Source organism: Rattus norvegicus, chromosome 20, assembly GCF_036323735.1.
Source record: "Rattus norvegicus strain BN/NHsdMcwi chromosome 20, GRCr8, whole genome shotgun sequence".
Lineage (NCBI taxonomy): Eukaryota > Metazoa > Chordata > Mammalia > Rodentia > Muridae > Rattus > Rattus norvegicus.
The window spans coordinates 25154195-25173912 of record NC_086038.1 but is presented as its reverse complement, the minus strand read 5'-3'; the positions used below and the strand labels follow the sequence as shown (position 1 = coordinate 25173912).

The 19718-nt window shown below is 42.8% G+C and overlaps 1 protein-coding gene across 7 annotated transcripts in view; it reads left to right on the top strand.

The window, feature by feature from the left end:
* Positions 1-19718, top strand: part of Ctnna3 (catenin alpha 3) — a 1585684-nt gene that overhangs the window by 24787 nt on the left and 1541179 nt on the right. The window contains exon 1 of one of the 7 annotated variants that reach the window (XM_008772944.4): positions 15367-15508. The exons of the other annotated variants lie outside the window; for them this stretch is intronic. The gene's annotated coding sequence lies outside the window, so the exon portion shown is untranslated. Of the gene's footprint in view, positions 1-15366; positions 15509-19718 lie in introns of those variants that run through there. 7 annotated transcript variants of the gene reach the window in all.

Genomic DNA, 19718 nt, shown 5'->3' with positions numbered 1-19718 from the left:
TCACTTGCAGGGGAAAAGTTGGTCCTACCTGAGGTTCCGAGGCTCAAGTGTGCTCGTGGGGTACTGCCTAAGTCTTCTCCGCGGCGGCAGCAACCGAGGAGATCTGCGCCGCTCTTTCCGGGAGCCTCCGTGCACCAGGGTTCCAGATGGCGTTTGGTGTTTTCCTCTGGTGTCTGGATGTGCGCAGAGTGCAGTCTCTTCTGGTTTCCCAGGCGTGTCTGCTTCTCTGTAGTTTTAGCTCTCCCTCCCACGGGATTTGGGTGTAGAGAACTGTTTATCTGGTCTGTTTCCTTCAGGTTCCGGCGGTGTCTCAGGCGCAGGGGTCCTGCCGCTCCTGGGCCCTCCCCCACGGGAACCCAGAGGCCTTATACAGTTTCCTCTTGGGCCAGGGATGTGGGCAGGGGTGGGCAGTGTTGGTGGTCTCTTCCGCTCTGCAGCCTCAGGAGTGCCCACCTGACCAGGCGGTGAGGTCCCTCTCCCACGGGGTCTGGGAGTAGAGAGCTGCTGCGGGCCGGGATCCTCGGGTGTTGGACTCCCGGTAAACACAGGGAGTGCCCAGTCCTAGAGGAATTCCGCCTCTGTGTGTCCCGAGTTCACCAGGCAGGTCACTTGCAGCAGAAAAGTTGGTCTTACCTGTGGTCCCAAGGCTCAAGTTTGCTCGTGGGGTGCTGCCCACGAGCTTATGCGGCGGCAGCAACCAGGAAGATCTGCGCCGCCGTTTCCGGGAGCTTCAGTGCACCAGGGTTCCAGATGGCGTTTTCTCTCTCCCCCTATTTTAGCCTAAGCCTAGATTCTCCTCTACAAATATTTAATGTATTCCTAAAAATGTTGAATGTATTCTTTATAGTTGATACATTCTGAGGGTTAGATACATAGCAAGTGCTTGGAAGGAAACTTTTGGGTACCTACCTTGATCTTTGTGAAAATCCTAGGATGTAGTTGTGCATTTGTTACAAATATGGGACCGGCTTTAAGGGTCAGTATCATGAAGTTCACATGGCTAAAAGAAGCTGAGTTGTAACTTGAGCCGCAGTTCCATTATACTTATGCTCCTCAGATTAACCACTGCCTTCTGCTACCTCTGGAAGGAAGGAATGGGTGGGAACAGAGCCCTACCCTGATGTAAGGATCTATTAGCATTTGCTAGCTGCAGGGGTGTGAGGGAGGAAGAGTCAGTTTCCCTTAAAAGGATGAGCCTTGGAGGATCCACCACTCTCAAGAGCAGGTTACCATACTCTAGAGTATTTGAACAATACCAACTGAATTTGATGTTGTTACAGTGGTTTTTTATTTATTTATTTATTTATTTATTTTTGCTTTTGTTTTTGTCTTTTAAGAACATGAAGTTACATGGATAGCGAAGTGTGTGCAGGTCTTGGAGGAGTTACAGGGGTTAATGTCATCACAATGAATTAAATGGAATCCTCAAAGAATTAATAAAAAAATGTCTTTTTAAAAATAAAAAAAGGGGGGCTGGGGATTTAGCTCAGTGGTAGAGTGCTTACCTAGGAAGCGCAAGGCCCTGGGTTCGGTCCCCAGCTCCGAAAAAAAAGAACCAAAAAAAAAAAAAAATAAAAAAAGGGTTGTCATTGTCATGGTGTCTCTTCACAGCAATAGAAACTCTAACCAAGACATCAAGTATGCATGCAGGCCTGGGCTCAATACCCAACCTCACATAAACAGATCCTAGCACTTGGAGGGGAAGGTGGGAGGATCAGACGTTGAAGGTCATCTTCAACTACATAGGAGTTTGAGGAGTGTGAGCTACAATAGACCTTGTATCAAAGGAAAAAGAAATAAAGTAGTTCCTTAGCTGTTACTAAATTGTGGTCTAGATAAATTCATGAGTTTACAATCACAGTGGAAATATTGTATTCTCTCTGCGTATACATTCCTACTTTTCCTTTCCTTTCCTTTTTCCTTTTTCCTTTTCCTTCCCTTCCCTTCCTCTCCTCTTTTCTTCCTTTTCTTTCTTCTTCCTCCTCTTCCCCCGCCCCTCCAAGACAGGGTTTCTCTGTGTAGCCCTGGTTGTCCCAAAACTAGCTCTATACACCAGGCTGGCCTTGAACTCACAGAGATCCATCTGCCACTGCCTCCTGAGTGCTGGGACTGAAGGTGTGTGTCACCTCTACCGCAGGACTGGCTGTCTTATGCCATCATTATATTAAATGTTTGATGACAAGCAGGAGCTAGCATCTTTATTCTGTCAATTAATTACTTAACTGTGCTAATTTTTATGTAGTAGGGATTTTTTTCAAGGGATTTCTCTCACACTATTTTCCTTTTTCGGGGGGAGAGTTCGAATTTATTAAGAGAAGCTTTTAATATATATTTAAACACAGGCATTAGGATGGAGGACTTACAGGAAGGCCAGTAGACACCCCAAAATGGATGTGGGTAGAAGGAAAAATGTTGCATAATTGTGTTAGCCATGGCCTTGCATATGATTTTTGGTTGCTTCTGAAGTTATATTATTCAAAGAGTGTCTAAGAAACATTGTTCTTGGGCTGTAGTGATGGTGTGGTGGTTAAGAACACTTGTTAGCTTTACAGAGAACCCAGGTTCAAGTCCCAGCACCCACATGCGAGCTCACAGTTCTGTGACTCCAGACCCAGGCAACGTGGTGCCATCTTCTGCCCTCTGTGGGTACTGCATGCAGGTGGTGCATAGACAAACACTCAGGCAAAAGGAACATCCATACACATACAAAAGCAACATTGTTCTTTTATTTTAGGAAATGAGATCATAGGATGGCTTCTGAGGTGCACTGACTTTAGGATTATAGTCTGAGAAGAGACAAAATATAGGTCAGGAGGCCAAAGAAGCCCAGAGCAAACTATGATGGTGTGTTTTGACCAAAAGTTTATCATCTTGTTCGTGAGATTCTCAGAGAGTTACAGGGGTAGGTCCAGGAATGAAGTAGGGTTAAATGGAAGGCTTTGGCCTTAAGCATGACACTCTGTTGTCTTAACATTTTTATTTGGACTATATCTATAAACAAGGGCATATTGTTGCTGGGGTGTGAGCGGTTCAGTGGTTCAGACACAGTGGTTGCCATGTGACCATGATGACCTGGTTTGGAACCAGACTCAGCAGCACACTCCTGTAATCCCAGCATTGGGGAGATCCCCGGCGCTTTCTGGTCAGCTGGTCTAGTTGAACCAGTGAGCTCCAGGTTCAGAAAGAGACCCCCATCTCAAAATACAAGATGGAGAGCAAAAGACAAAGACACTCCTAGTGTTGGCCCCTACATGTATCTGCGCACATGCACACACCTACAAACACATACACTCATGTAAAAATAAATGAATACATTTTAAAAACTGAATTTAAAAGCATGCTGGGGTATTGTCTTCATGGAGGCAATCTTTATAGTGGATTTGTTGTTTCGAGGTTCTTGGCACTCAGCAGGTGAGAGTCCAGCAAAGATTTGATAAGGGACTGACTGTCCTCATCCTTCCTGTGTCCCTTAGTTCTCCTGTCACTCCACTTTACCTCTGAGACTTTCATCCCTTAATCTTACAGATTGATGTAGCCGACTATCATTTTCTGAAAACCTTTTACAGGGACACAAAGTCTTTCTATCCGGGGATCAAAACTCTCGGTCTGCCTGATCTAAAGAGAAAGGAGGCTTGAACTTGGGGATCAGAGGGTTACCACTCCAGGCACATTCAGGAAATGATGTCAATCCTCAGGATATCAAACTGCACAAACAAACCAACCAGATTCAATGGGCCTCTCCCTCTCCAAAGTGTGTAAGCAGTAAAGACTGCTGACAGTCATTCTCAGATATGCCTGGGAGAAGGGGAGACTATCCAAGCAGCTCCTGGGAGGAGTGGAGCCCAGCTGAACTGCCCAGAGGAGGCTCGAACAATCGGGCCGCCTGCAAAGGGCACTGGAACCCTCTGGGCTGCCACATTTCACCCACATGGTACACATGCACACGTAGGCAAAACACAAGCACACGAATCTCAAAACCCAGTTTATTTATGTGCATGTGTGTGTTAGTTTGCAGAGGTCAGAAGAGGGTGCTGGATCCCCTGGAACCTGAGTTACAGATAGTTGTAAGCCACCATGTAGATGGTAGAAATCCAACCCAGGTTCTCCGTTAAGAGCATCTAGAGTGTGAATAGTCCCATATACCTAGATGGTTTGGATAGTTTCTAAGAACAAAATTATTGCTTATACCATAATATGTCTTAATAATCTTTTGTTTTATAATTTTATTTTAACAAAATATTAAATTTTATGTAAAAAGTATATCAAAAAGGATCATTCATATTAGTTACTTTTTATTCTTTAAAAAATTATTGACAAATATTGTATATTGTGATGGGCTCATAAAACATTTTTATTTAAGCATATCAGGCTCTCTGATAATATTCACCCCATACCTCTTTTCCATTCTCAATTTTCTCTCTTGAGCACTCTTTGCCCCCACTAATTTCCCTTCATTCATATCATATAGATGACACATCATTTGTATATTATGTTTTAGGGATTTTACTTTATTGCTTAAAAATCATGCACCTGTGTCTTTGTATGCATATGTGTATATGTGTGGAAGTGCCCACGGAGGCCAGACCCTCCTAGGGGTGCAGTATAGGCAGCTCTAAGCCACCAGATGAGGGAGCTGGAGATGGAACTTGGTCCCTGCAAGAGCAGTAGGTGCTTTTAACTGCTGAGCCACCATCTAGTCTCATGACTTTGCAGTCTATGTAAGATGTTGTTCTACAAATGAGTTAAACATACAATATTTATCTTTCTGGGTCTGGGCTATTTTACTTAGTAGAAGGATCCCCAGTCGATCATCTCACTGTGTGTCATAGCTTGTCTCAAACTTATGTGTATCCCAGGTCCTTTCGTGGTAAAGAGTCTGCTTTTCTAGCTGTCTAACTACCATTAGTCATAGGATAAGTTCTGGCTGTTTAACCATCATTAGTCATAGGATAAGTTCTGGCTGTTTAACCATCACTAGTCATAGGATAAGTTCTGGCTGTTTAACCATCAATAGTCATAGGATAATGTACCACACAGCCATTACACGCATTTGTGCAGATTACCAGAAAAGCTTAAATTTGCATTATGTAAAGAATGCTTATTCCATACTTTTTTTAAACCTCCTTAGATAGTAGTGTAGTACTTTTTGTAATTTTACACCCTCAGCCAGACACAATTCTCTAGTAATTTTACTTTTTGGATCAAATCTGCAAGTTTAGTTCCAGATCTAGCATTGCCTCTCTGACTTCTTTCTTTTATCGCTCAGTTTAGGTGAACATTTCTGTTCTGTTCAATGCACTTGGTTAGGGCTCTAATCTCCTGCCTCATTCTTGCCAGTTTCCAATTCATTCTAAAATAGGGCATTGCTGGAGCCCATCATGGAGTAACGTTGTTGTGAAGAGACTCCCGCTGTGGTGCCCACTCCCCTGGATGGCTGACTAACTCACCTGGATGGTTGACTGTTGTAACTAGTCTTTACTAAAGCACAGTTTGTTATATCACCTGAACCGCCAAGTACTGGCTGGTATTCAGTAATTTTGGAGTTCAGTCCCATCATTTGATGTGTTCTTGTTTTTTTTTTAAATCCATTTTTGAGGCCAGGGTCTCTTTGTGTAGACCAGGCTGGCCTCAAGCTCACAGAGATCCACCAGCCTAGGTTTGCATCACTTTGCTGCCTGAATTTTGTTCTTATTTGGCATCCTAATGTCATGTGGTTCCACTCTTTCTCACTGTCAGAGTTGGTGCGGGGCCTGCTTAGAATGTGATATAAGCTCTTACTAGTTAGTAGTTAACACGATTTAAACATAGCCGCTGCCTATTGAGGATTTAACTGTAGACTTCAAATGCCTAAGACTCAACACCTGGTTTAGTAAGTAAGGGCACAGAGCTGGGGATGTAGTTCAGTGTAGAGTTTATCCAGTGTATTGGTTAGGGTGCTACTGCTGTGAGCAGACACCATGACCAAAGCAACTCTCATAAGGACAACGTTTAATGGGGCTGGCTGACAGGTTCAGAGGTTCGGTCCATTATCATCAAGGCAGGAGCGTGGCAGCATCCAGGCAGGCATGGTACAGGAGGAGCTGAGAGTTCTACATCTTCATCTGAAGGCAAACAGAAGACTCACTTCCAGGCAGCTAGGAAAAGGGTCTTAAAGCCCACGCCCACAGTGACACACCTACTCCAACAAGGCCACACCTCCTAATAGTTCCACTCCCTGGGCCAAGCATATACAAACCATTACATCTAGCATGTAGGGAGCCAAGAGATCCGTTCCCTGCAGTGCATAAAACTGGGCATGGCGGTGTGTGCCTGTAACTCTGGAAGTGGGGAAGTAGAGGGAGGAAGATCAGAAATTCAAGTTCATCCTTGGATACATGGTGACTTAGAGACCACGCTTTAAGTACAGACAGACAGACAGATAGACAGGTAGATAGACAATGCTTTAGTCTCAACCAAGAGACAGGAATCAGCTTCTTCTGGTGTTTCTTGGCTATTTCTGAGGCATCCCCAGATCTTTTTCACTGTGCTTAGGATGAGGTTCATCATGTCTGCTAGTGTGGACATCTCCTGCTGCATCACCATGCTTGCCCTTGTTTCTAGGCTATTCTCCCATGCTAGACAGTGCAACAGACCTTTCCCTTAATTTTCCACAGCAGAGCTTTCCTCCTGGTCCCCAGAGTTCTGAGGTAACGGATGTGCTCCTATGTCCATTGACCATCATGGAGCATCTTAGGCTGGAGTTTACTTGCAGAAAGGCTGACTATAGAAAAGATATCAGAGGAAGAAGTTTGCAACAATCATGGTAGATTCGGTTCCAAACACACACACACACACACACACACACACACACACACACACACACACACACACACACACACACACACACACACGAGTCTTAAGTTTTCTATTGCTGCAATGAAACTATGACCAAAAAGCAAGCTGGGGAGGAAAGGGTTTATTCAGCTTACACTTCCACATTGCATTCATCACCAGAGGAAGTCAGGACCAGGAGCTCACACAGGACAGGAACTCCATGTAGGAACAGGAACCTGGAGGCAGAAGCCATGGAGGGGTGCTATTTACTGGCTTGCTCCTCCTGGCTTGCTCAGCCTGCTTCTTATGGAAACCAGGACCACCAGCCCAGGGATGGCACCACCCACTACGGACTGGACCCTCCTGCATCAATCACTAATTGAGAAAATCCCTTACAGCTGGATCTCATGGAGGCTCCTTCCTCTCTGATGACTCTAGCTCATGTCAAGTTGACACACACACCAGCCAGTACAGTATTCCCGGTGTTTCTTTTCACTTGTTGCTGTTAAGAGCTTACTTTCATTTGTCAGTCACATTTATTTTATTTCAACTAGCCAAAGCAAAGTTACTCTGGATTGAAATGTATGCCAAACTCTCCCAGGAAAGTTTTTAATCTGCCATCGTGAAGGGAAGACCTTGTACGTCATTCCTGTCACAGAGCATCTGTATCACGGGACATTTGATTTACAAAGTGGTATGATACATGTTCCAACAAACCATTTGAAGTACCCTGGGGTCAAGTTGTCTTTTTAAAAAAACTGCCACATTAAAAGTCTAATCATGCGAGAGATTCTTTATGGCAAAGTTGGGCAGTATGTCTTTTATCTTTTCATGACTTCAAGTTTCTGAAGTGGTAGAGAAAGAAAGTCGCGTTACCATCTAAAGTTCATTCTCTCCAGGTTTTTGGTGTCCTTTCGGTACCTTTCATTTTGTGTGTCACACTTAGGCTTGCGCTGGTTTTCCTCTTTTGCCCCAGATCAAACTGAACAATGTATATATAAAACACTGTCTGCAAAATAGTTTTTAAAAAGGGAAACATTTATATTTACATGACAGCTTGAACTGACATCATGTATGTAGATCATGTTGAAGTATTATTTTTCACATTGAAAAGAAGAAAAAGACAATGATCACTATAGATACTGTGAAGGAGAGGTTGTTTCCAGTTTTGTATTAAAAATCATTCAGATGAGCTAAATCCAACATCGAACATGATAGCAGCAATTTTAAGTCTTGTTTTTGCTGTTTCTATATTTGGAGGCAGCTACGCAGATGATCTTCATCCTGATGTTTTCGGATAGACTCGGTTTTCTAGAACAGACTGTTGACATTCAAAATCCCCTTTCATCACTGAAATAGAAATACTGGTTTTCTTTGTGAATGAATATTCATATTTGTAAATGCTGAGTTTACAGTGCAGGTGGGAGCCAGGTGTGAATGACTGTAGGAAACAACCTGCTGGCCCTACAGGAAATGAACTGTGTATATACTTCTGAGAAGAACAAAATTAACCATCTCCTTTGTCAAGCACTAGTCGCTATAGTGCGTCTCCTGGTTCTGTACTCTTACGTCAGCACACGTGGTTTCCTATTTGAATGTTTGTGCACTCACATATTCAGTTCGCTTAACCGCTTTGCTGCAAAGATGTTGCCTCACAGATATGCCTACAGGCCAATCGTACAGAAACAGCTCCTCTGTCAAGATTCACTTTTCCCTCTTCCCAGGTATGTCTAGGTTTGTGTCATGTTGACAAACCCCCGACAGTTCCCTTCCATAACTTTTCATCCACTGCCCCCGACCTTGTTCTCTGGTTATACATTTGCATTTTCTTAATTGCTGATTGATGTAGGAGGGCAGAGCCCACTGTAGGAGGTGCTGTCCTGGTAGGCGGCCCTGAGGTTTAGAAGAAAGGCAGTGGAACAAACCGAGGGAAGTAAACTAGATAGCTTGATGTCAACTTGACAGTAGCTAAAGCCACCTCAGAAGAGGCTGAGCAAGCCAGGGGAAGCAAGCCAGTGAGCAGCACCCCTCCATGGCCTCTGCATCAGCTCCTGCCTCCAGGTTCCTGCCTTGCTTGAGTTCCCCTCTTGACTTCCTTTCATGATGCACAGTGATGTGGAAGTGTAAGCCAAATAAACCCTTTCCTCCCCAAGTTGCCACTGATTGTAATGTTTCAGCACAGCAATAATCCTAAGGCAAGTTGGTAGCAGGATAGTGGGGTATTGCTGTGATAGACATGGCCATGTTGTTTTGGGAAGGATTGTGGAAGGCCTTTAGGACTTTAGGCTCAGTGAGTCAGTAAGTGTTGAGAGCTCAGGGAGCTGCTCTTGGAGAGCTCGGACGCTAAGACTGTTGAAGGCAGTCTGACGATGGAGGCCAGGCTTGTGATACTTCAGGTTAAAGACTCTGTTTGGGGCTGTTTGTTATTAGGATTCTGTGGTTCTGGTTAGCCAGGGCTGAAGAGTCATCTGTGATTAACAAGGAACCAGAACCACAAAAGTGAAACCTTCGCTGGGATGCTCTGCTGGTCAGCTGAAGCTGAGAACTCAGCACCGATTAAGAAGAGACCAGCATGGTTGAGGTGAAATCTTCTGGGAAATGTTTCTGAGAATTAGCACACAGAAGCTGTGTTCAGACACGGCCAGGGTGTCCCTTGTGCTGGCAGCTGAACTTGGCAGTGTAAGAGCCACCCAGGTCGTATTGGTTTTGAAGGTGTAAGGGCGTCATGGAAAGCAGCTGGGGCTTGGCGCTGTGTGGCAGGGTTGGGGTCCCTGAACAGAGCCCAGGAGAGGCGATTGGTGAAAGTGCAGCCAGCCCAGTTGTAGCAGAGACCCCAACATCACCATGGGGTGACCACTAAGAGCAGCAGCAGCAGTGGGGCAGAGCCAGCCGGAGCCAAGAAGACAAGCTGTGTGTGCAGCAGAGGGCAGTTCCCACCTCCATGTTCTTGCCGTGGCTTCCCCCAATGATGTAAGATGAAAGAAATTGTTTTCTTTCCAAGTTGGTCTTGGCTAGTGTTTTATCAGCAACAGAACAAACGAGAACAGAAAGCACTGGGGTTAGCAGGGAGCCTGGTAAAGTGGTGTAGCACAATTCTTGCTAAAGACAGCTCTAAAGATGATGTGACATCTCCTGGGGTGTGATAGAGGTCAACCTGATCAGATATTCAGGATGATCAGATGTGGGGAGAGGGATGTTCTTGCTGAATTGACTTTATCTTAAGCCTCCTTGCTGAACCTGAAATTTACAGGAAATTTACCCAGTTGGAGTTAGGAGAAAGTACAGAAACCTGACTGTAGATGGACCAATCAGTCTGTCAGGCCAAAGAAACAACTATGGAATTCTCCTCAAAGATGGAGGGTTTCCCGCATCCGTGCAGCTTTCAAAGAGCTTGGTGGGTGTTTATGTATGTTTCATTTGTGATTCTTGTAAATCTAGAATTTAAATCTTAGTTATAAGCACAAAGTGTTATTATTTTTTGCTTTTTTTCTAAGACTGCAGCTGCTGGAGTATATTATGAGAAGATTGCTTTTTGGTTTTTATTTTCTAGTGTATCACAATTGTTTATCATTTCATAAATATTACATCACTTCTGTATCCTGCATCTGAAGCTGTTCTTTTGTGTGTATAGACATTGTTAGATGTATATATAGGATATAATTTATGTATTTGCTTTAAATATATTATCTTGTGTACGTATGATGCGTGTGGGTGTGCATGTGTCAAAGCTTGTGTGCAGAGGCCCCTGTGGGCTCAGTTCTCCAAACTTGCACATAGACTTGAGGGCTTGACCTCCGGTTGCCAGCCTTGCAAAGCAAGTGCTTTACCAGCTGAGCCATCCTGCCAGGCCTGGGACAAATTTTAATGACTCAGTATAGATAATCAGTATGCCCTTACCACTTGTGAATGTCATTCCAGCATGCTAAGAGGAGCCACTAGAAACTGCTTTACAAAAAGGATGGGTGTTCTCATAGGTTGAGGAACACGCAAACGCACAGAGGGAAAACAGTTTCTTTAAGAAATAAGACTGTAGGGGTTGGGGATTTAGCTCAGTGGTAGAGCGCTTGCCTAGGAAGCGCAAGGCCCTGGGTTCAGTCCCCAGCTCCAAAAAAAAAAAAAAAAAAAAAAAAAAGAACCAAAAAAAGAAATAAGACTGTAAAGCAGTAGCTCGGGTATTTCTCTGAGAAATATTTTTCGTCATCAGTTTAGGTGAGATTAACTTTACATTTGCGCAACTAGAAGCTTCTCTGTCTTTGTTTTCTTAGAACAAAGAGGTAAGACTTGAAATTAGGTTACAAACTTCATGTTTAAAAGGCTACATCAAAAACCATGTGTGCGAGACTTTTAGAAGTAGTGCTATGCATTCCTGATCAAATAATTTGAAATAATGTGACTGGAAGATGGCTTAGTGGTTAAGAGCACTGGCTGCTCTTCCAGAGGACCCAGGTTCAGTTCCCCGTGTCCATAACTGTGTATCATTGAGTTCTAGAGGATCTGATGACCCCCCTTGACCCCTGTGGACACCAGGCACACACATGGTACACAGACATACATGCAGGTAAAACATCTATATTCATAAAAATTAAAAATATTACAGAAATAAAATAACTGTCAATGGTAATATTTGTAAACTTCACCTTGGGTGTTCCACATCATTGAAAAGGACTGCGAGCTTCAAAGCTGCATGAGCTGATTGGTTTTAGAAGTACCAATGCAAGATGCTCCAGATTATTAAATAATTACGTAAACATTATATTAAATATTTAAGAGCTCGGTAGGGTGGTTGATAAATACAAATCCCATTTGGAAGAGGCATGAGCTGGGAATTTTCATTTTCCAAATGAAAAGTAGCAAAATCGGAGAACGGAAGTAGGGATGATTGATTATAGTTATTGAATTGTTGAGGTTATTGGCTAATGGCAAGATGGCCAGCCAGAGTTCCTCACAGAACCCTTGAGAAAACGACATGAGTCATTCTAACCCCTTTAAGAAGTAGTTTGCTCTTAACTAGTAAAAATGAAATGTAAAGATTTTGCATCAACACATAACCTGATTAGCTCCATGTGCCACATTTGGGTTTACATAAAAATAGGAGAAAAGATAACTAGAGACATAATACATAAATAAAGTGTGCCAGACAACAGGCCTAGTTTATACCAGAGTAGTAACTGTAAAGACATAGCGAGGGCAGAGATTTGAAGACATTTTATTTGGAGACTCCTGTGGTCCACGTTGGCCTTAAACTCATTGTGTGTGCTACCATGTCTGGTTTGTCTGGTGCTGGGGTCCAATCCTGGCCTCACACATGTTGGGCTTGCACTCTACCAACTAGATTACACTCCCCACTTTTCTTCCTTTTGTCTTTTGAGATAGAGTCTTGCTATGTAGCCCATCAGGAACTTAGCCTTGCATTTCTCTTGTTTTGCCTTCTCAATTGCTGGGCTTATGGACAGCCGCACACAAGGCTGGGAATTCTTGATGCTGATTAGAGAAAAGAAGGAGTGAAGGACCACTCCTAAGTTTTTGTCATTTAAGCAGTTGGTTCTAGTGCTAGGATTTGCATGGTAGAAGAAAATAAATTTGATGGGCAGAGTGAAAAGCTCTGTTTTTTATTTATTTATTTATTTATTTATTTATTTATTTATTTATTTATTTATTTTTGCATGAGGGGAGACACAATCAAAATGAAATGTGTATTAGCTATCTGAATGGAGAAGACAACTGGATGTTAGTCTTCAAATGCCAGAAACTCTGAGGTACTCGTTAGTATGTGAAAATGACTTCATTTCTTTCATTTTTCAGTCTTAGTTATCAATTCTGGGCATCAGGAAAATCCTTCCTGTTATGCCATTCAAGGAAATTCCTTAAGATGACGTTTTGAGAGGGAGGGTTTGAGAGTTGGCTCCTTGGGTAAAGGCATCTACCACCAAATCTGATAACTTCAGTTCCATTCCTGAGCCCCCACATGGTGGAGGGAAATGCTTTAATCCACTGAAATACCTTGCTGGTTCAAAATACTACATCTTTAAAAAGCTCTGATCAAATTGCCAACCTTTGGCGGTGTCCTATACAGAATAAATAGACTCATTTATGCAAGAGCTGTTTTCATTCTTGTGGGGTTTAGTTATATGAAGAAACATCATCCCATTCTGAGTAGAGACCTGATTGTGTGTTAGAAGGCTTGTTTTCCAAGAGAGATGCCTGTCTGGGACACAACTGTCATCTTTTTGGAACCTCCTCCCTTGCCTCTAATCTTCTAGTTGGCTCTGAACAGAGATCTCCACAATAAGGGCTTCTCAGAATGCTTAGTCCATTGACTTTGTGAGGGGACCAGCCCCGATATTCAACACCGAAACCGCACTTTTGATCGCCTCAGGAAGATTGCCCTGATTTATTCTCTCCCTTTAATTCTCTCTCTTCTGTTGTCTGTCTGTCTGTGGAGCATGAGCCAAAATTTTCAAGTTTGGAAAGCATAAAGAGAGGAAGCAAGCAAATAGGGAGGGAACATAAATACCGGACAAGACTGGGCGAGGTGACAGATGGGAATTACTGCGGGCACTTGGAAGGGGGCCAGGATGCAAAAGTGCAGGGCTGTGCAGTTTACAGGAATTATTCACGGTTGGGCATGCTTCAGCGGTCTCGCAGAGAAAGTCAGATCTCTCTCTTTTTGTCTGCTACCCAATAGTGAGCTATAGAAAACTGACATTAGGCGATCTGTGTTTTCTGTCCGATATAAATACAGAGGCTGGCGGGAGCACCCTGCGTGATTTGAATTGCTAGAGAGGACCCCTTGTGGCGAGAGTGCTAAATACTTCAACTGAAACGGAACCCCAAGGATGGGTTCTTTGGATAAGGAAACAACCAACTAAGCAAGTCAACAAGAACACCCCAAACACCCCACAAAACTCTTTAAAGTTACACTCCGGATACCGAGTGTTTATTAATAACATCGAGCACTGGGTGTGGATTCCATCTTTGAGAGTTCAGTGAAGTTTTAAACGCTCCAGAGTTTTTATCAATTTAAATCACATACCCACTACAAAAGTTAAGCACAGAGGCTTCCATGTCCATTTCACAGAAGGGTAGGAGGGTTTGAGAGCAGGGAGGGAAGGTATGGTGGTTTTCTTGCTAAGCAGGCCAAGTTTACAACAGAATCCGGATATCTTATATTGGGCTTAACTCAACAGTCCTGGTTTAGAAAACATTCATTATTAAAGCTCTAAAACAAAACCTGCCGTTTTACAAGCGTCAAGTGGTCTCTTTATTCCAGAAGAGATGGATTGGATTCTGAGATGCAAAACCCGCTCTTTTGTTTCTCCGTGAAAAGAAACTACTCTGAGACCCTCCAGGGGAAAAGGGTGGTTCAAAACAAACCTGGAAGGACATTATGTTAGTAACTAAGACCCTTGAGATAAATGTCTATTGTGTACATTTTAAAGGGGCCACAATAGAAACAGTCTTATTTTGCAGGCTTCCTTGGAAGTCATATAATAAAATGAACCTCCTTTCATAGTTGATTCTCTCTGACAATCCCCAGATCCTGTCCTTCATTTTGGCTCCCTGATATTTGTTCCAAGAGCGTCTGGGGAAGCTAATAAATAAATGCTTTCTTCTGTTTTTGAATCTGGTCCCTTAAGAACAGGACTGCCAAAGCCCCAACAAATAGTTCATGTGTAGTTAGCACCATGCTGTAGTACTTTTGTGTGTCATTGCAAGGAAAAAGTGTGACTCGCTAAGGAAGCGTCTTAATATACAAGCTCAAGGAACTGACAACATAATAAGGAATCAGTCAGTGGGTGCAGTGTGATTGAGGGGAAGAGTAAGATTAAGGTATTGCTCTGGTGGCATAAGGCTATATGTATATATATCTTATGTTCATGTATGTTCACATGCATCCATGTTATGTGTGGAAAAGAAATACAGAAGTAAACCCCATAGATGTTTGTAAATATATATTCTTATGTTCATGTATGTTCAGATACATTCATGTTATGCATGAAAAAGAAATTAAAAAAACCCTCCATAAATAGAAAAAAAAAACAACAGAAAACTTCAAGGATACACCTGTTTTCTGATACCTTAATTGCCCTACTAAAGAGGTTTTCATAACTCTCCCATCTGTCTTTTTAAGTGCTAATTATGTGGTCCTTAATAAATACAAGAAGCAGAAAGTATGGTAGTATAGTGTAAGGGTGTGAGGCAGTAAGATTTCAGCAGAAAAATACGATCTCCGATGTGACCCATGACTCCAGAGACCCTGAATTTTAGTTAACACCGGTGCAAGGACTTCCCGGACTCTTGGATCCCTGCTTTATAGTCTTTCACTTCCAATAATTCTAACCTCCGGCTTGAATTCGAAATGGCTCCTTGTTTTGGATAGGGATGACAGAAAGTGAAATCTAAGTTATTTAGAGCTTCCTAAGAAGTATGTGGGTCTCTAGGGAATGTATGTGTCTGGCCTTTTTCAACAAAGTATTTTCAGTAACAAGTTGTCAGTGAGGTCAGCGTAGAGCCCAGGATTAGATACCACCCACCCCTTGCTTGTAACCTCCCCTTTCTTTCTTATCCTGGGTGAGTGGCTAAAGTGACTACCCCACTCTCAGTCTCTTTTCTCCCACCTTTCGAGCTCTGCTCAGCAAACTCCCTCCAAAAGCCGAACTCAAAGCACATTTACTTTACAGGAAGCATCAGAAAGGTGAGTCACTTTGTAACAGTGAAGAGCGGGCCTTCAGTGCACTCTTGGGTTTCTGTGCCACCTTCTTACGTCATGGGTTTATAACGTGGGGTTCCGTCTGAATGAAACAAGATAACGTTATTCTAGGAAATGGGGATGTTTTCACTAGCTGTGATGAGAAACGTAGGTTTTCCTGTTAATTTCAAAGTTAAAAATAACTTTCGGACTACGCCAGGGCAAGCTAGTAGCCAAGGTCGTGCTTAGCATTCGGCCAGTTTTTGGCTATAAAAGGCCAACTGGGTGCTGTGTCGGGAAAGATAAGATATGGCCTGGATACTTGGGCTTCAGCATGGGACTGGGGAAAAGGAAGCAAAGGTGGAGGGTGTTTGAACGGGCTTTCTTTCAGCTAAAAGTTATTCATAGGAGATGGAAGGTGTTTGAATGAGATAGTGGCAGAGTATCAGTCTCTCATTTAACATTGGCCGTATACTTCTTATATAATTAACAGCAGAATTAGGAGGTTGAGGAATGATCTCAGAGCTGTCCGGCATTTCTAACCATGTGAAAATCACAGCGTAGAGTATTTTTTTTAAAACTTGGGATAGAATGTCTATACAGAGGGAAGGTTGCTGGTTGAATGCATCTGACTAATTGCAAGCAGCCCCTGTCACCTAAATCAAGGATAGGAATGGAAACAATGAGTTCAAGAGAAAAGAGGGAATCGAGGAGAGACACCAGGAGCTTCACTGGCTGCAGAGGTTTTGAATTGCAGATCTATGCCACGAAGAAAGACAAGCAATATGTCCGATGATTCAGGAAACCAGTGACTCGTTTCAGACACACAAAAGGGAAAAGCAGGGATTCAGATGAGCCTTGTTTCTGGGTTGTGGCTAGCTCATTCAGGTAGAATGGAAGAACAATGTACAGAGAACACTTAGGATTTGAAGTTGTGGGTCATCAATGGCCAGATGTCAACAGAACGTTTGACTATGCTATTGCAATTTCAGTGTTTGTTATACAAATTATCTCAACAGTAACACAGGGGGGACGGCACAGACATACTGTATCTGTTACATCATTCTACACATAGTTTGAATCTTCTTATTTGAGTAAAAGGATTGGGATTTTTTAGAGTAACACTTTTTTTTAAATTTATTTTTATGGACATAATTTGTGTTTGTTGTGTGGTTTTGAAGGAATAGAGGAAAATTCATTGTTTGTGATCTCACTGATTCGAGTTTCTTTCTAGTCTTCTTACTCTCCTTGGCTTTAGAATAATTGGTATAATACTGAATATAATATTTGTAGCCTGGCTTTTTTGCTTAACCTTAAGCTTACATGTTTACACATATTCTTATTCACTGTTTTATATAGCTACTATGGCGTTGTGTAGCAACTTCTCAGTGAATATAATTTGTTAATCATTGCTGAACATGCAGGTGCTATGAAAAATATTTTTGCATATTTTTATGTGTCTATTTATGATCAATTCTCTAATCCCATTCCTAAGTGTGGGTGGTTGGAATGCAGAACACTACACTTGAAGGTGAAGCTTGTGATCTTTTAAGATGTGTTTTTATGGTTTTCCTTTTAAAGCATTATAAAATTTGTCAGCCAAATAAAATATTTATGAAGTGTTTATGATGTGTAAACACACATATCAGGCAGATGGAGAACAACATACTAAGAGTGTATAAGGACACAATTGCTTAGACTTACAAAATTTCAATTTATAAACATCAACACATGGATTTGAAAGAGCTTCACTTCTTCCCGAAACCCGTACTATTGTTGTCGATCGTTTGTGTCACGCCAACTCGGGAACGGTAGCATTTGCAAATTATGTCTGCTGGAAAACTGTGTGTGCACAACACTGGTTTACAGAAAGCTGATGAGCGAGCTATGACAAGCAAACAGCAAAACCAGGCAGAGGCAGTAAACACCTCAGTTAAAGGCCAACCGGGGGAAATCACAATTATAGGGACTAAATCTATAGACTGCAGAATTGAAAGAAAAAGGGCGAAGGCATGAGATAAGGCGTCAGTCAGATGGGTGGGAGTCAGGGAAGAAGAGCATCAGGTTTTTAAATTGTTGAATTAAGGATGCATGACTACAGATTGGAGGGAAAGGCTAAGGCCTGGTGATAAAAGTGTCAGAGGTGACGCCTTGTACAGAGAAACCAGTTTAGAATGGGATGGGCAGAGGTATCAGTATTATTTGATGGGAGATGAGGTAGAGTTATGAATTCTTTTTTTTTTTTTTGGTTCTTTTTTTCGGAGCTGGGGACCGAACCCAGGGCCTTGCGCTTCCTAGGTAAGCGCTCTACCACTGAGCTAGATCCCCAGCCCTGAGTTATGAATTCTTAAAGAACATATTTTGCCTCTATTTAGGGAGGGATGGCTCAGTGGTTAAGAGCACTGACTGCTCTTCCAGAGGTCCTGAGTTCAAGTCCCAGAGCTTAGTGGGTAGCTCACCACCATCTGTAATGGGATCTGATGCCCTCTTCTGGTGTGTCTGAAGACAGCTACAGTGTACTCATGTATGTAAAATAAATAGATAAGTCTTAAAAACAAAACAAAACACTTTCAATCATGCCATTTTATTTTGGGGTGATATTTTGAGGGGCTCCTTAACCATGGGCAGGCATTAATTCTCTATCCTCTATGAACTGTGGTTTGCACATTTCTATTTTTCAGTTTGGAATAGAAAGGATTCATTTCTTTTTCTTTTTATCTTTATTAACTTGGGTATTTCTTATTTACATTTCGATTGTTATTCCCCTTCCCGGTTTCCAGGCCAACATCCCCCTAACACCTCCCCCTCCCCTTCTGTATGGGCTCCCCTCCCCATCCTCCCCCCATTACCGCCCTCTCCCCAACAATCACGTTCACTGGGGGTTCAGTCTTGGCAGGACCAAGGGCTTCCCCTTCCACTGGTGCTCTTACTAGGCTACTCATTGCTACCTATGAGGTCAGAGTCCAGGGTCAGTCCATGTATAGTCTTTGGGTAGTGGCTTAGTCCCTGGAAGCTCTGGTTGGTTGGCATTGTTCATATGGGGTCTCGAGCCCCTTCAAGCTCTTCCAGTCCTTTCTCTGATTGAAAGGATTCATTTTTTTTTCCCCCAGAGCTGGGGACCGAACCCAGGGCCTTGCGCTTCCTAGCAAGGCTCTACCACTGGGCTAAATCCCCAACCCCCGAAAGGATTCATTTTTAAGATGAGGCGTTGGCAACCCAGTCTTGCCTGAAGAGATACTATGCACCTTGTAGTGAAGACTTAAAAACAGCATGTGTTCGTGGATCATTGGCTTACAGGAATGCTAGTCCAGCAATTCAAAACCATGACTTTCTGATTCTTGTTTGGATATTGGATTCTAAGGGACATTGTGCTGTGGAGTGGTTAATCTAATGTAAAATGACAGATAATTGACACTGCAGGTGTTTTGAAAGTAAGGATTATTGGGTGCTGCTCCTGACTTTCCTGGACTTAATTATGCCTCGTAGCTATGTTGCTGTTGCCTGGACTTCAGTCAGTAATCTGTAACCAATTTAATAGCTAACTCTAGGGACTGGGAAGTGACTTAAAATTCCCGTGTGTAGAATGGCTGCCTTGGCATCTCTTTCCCTTTCCTCTCCTTTCACTCCTTGCATTAATTTTTTTTTTTTTTTTTTTTTTTTTTTAGCTAAGGCTACCCAGAGAAACTCTGTCTCAAAAAAGCCAAAAAAGAAATTTTGTGTGTAGGTGCTGTTTTCCCCCTTTTCTTGTGTGTGTGTGTGTGTGTGTGTGTGTGTGTGTGTGTGTGTGTGTGTGTACGCGCATGCGTGCATGTGCTGTGATGCCTGTATGGAGGGCAGAAGGTAGCAACTGACCTTAGCACTTTCCTTTACAGTGATGTGGATCTTGGTTGGGACTCACTGTACCTTACTTAGGTGGTCTAGCTTGGATGCAGGTGCCTTTACCCATTGAGCCATCTCCTGTCCTGACTTTAATTTTCTTAACCAGTATGCCTGTATACTTCCAGTTTCTCCTGTCAGTGGGAAAACTGATTTGATGCAGACAGAGCAATGTCCAATGTAAAGAAAGACTCCCCCACATTTGAACGTGAGCGTGTCAGCCCCTCCTGCCTTTAATGCTGCTCAGAGTATAAGTTGAGGGTCTCAATTTGCTACTGGTCCCAGCAAGGACAAAAACAGCTTGTGCCAAAGTATAAAATCAGCTGTCCTGGAAGCATTC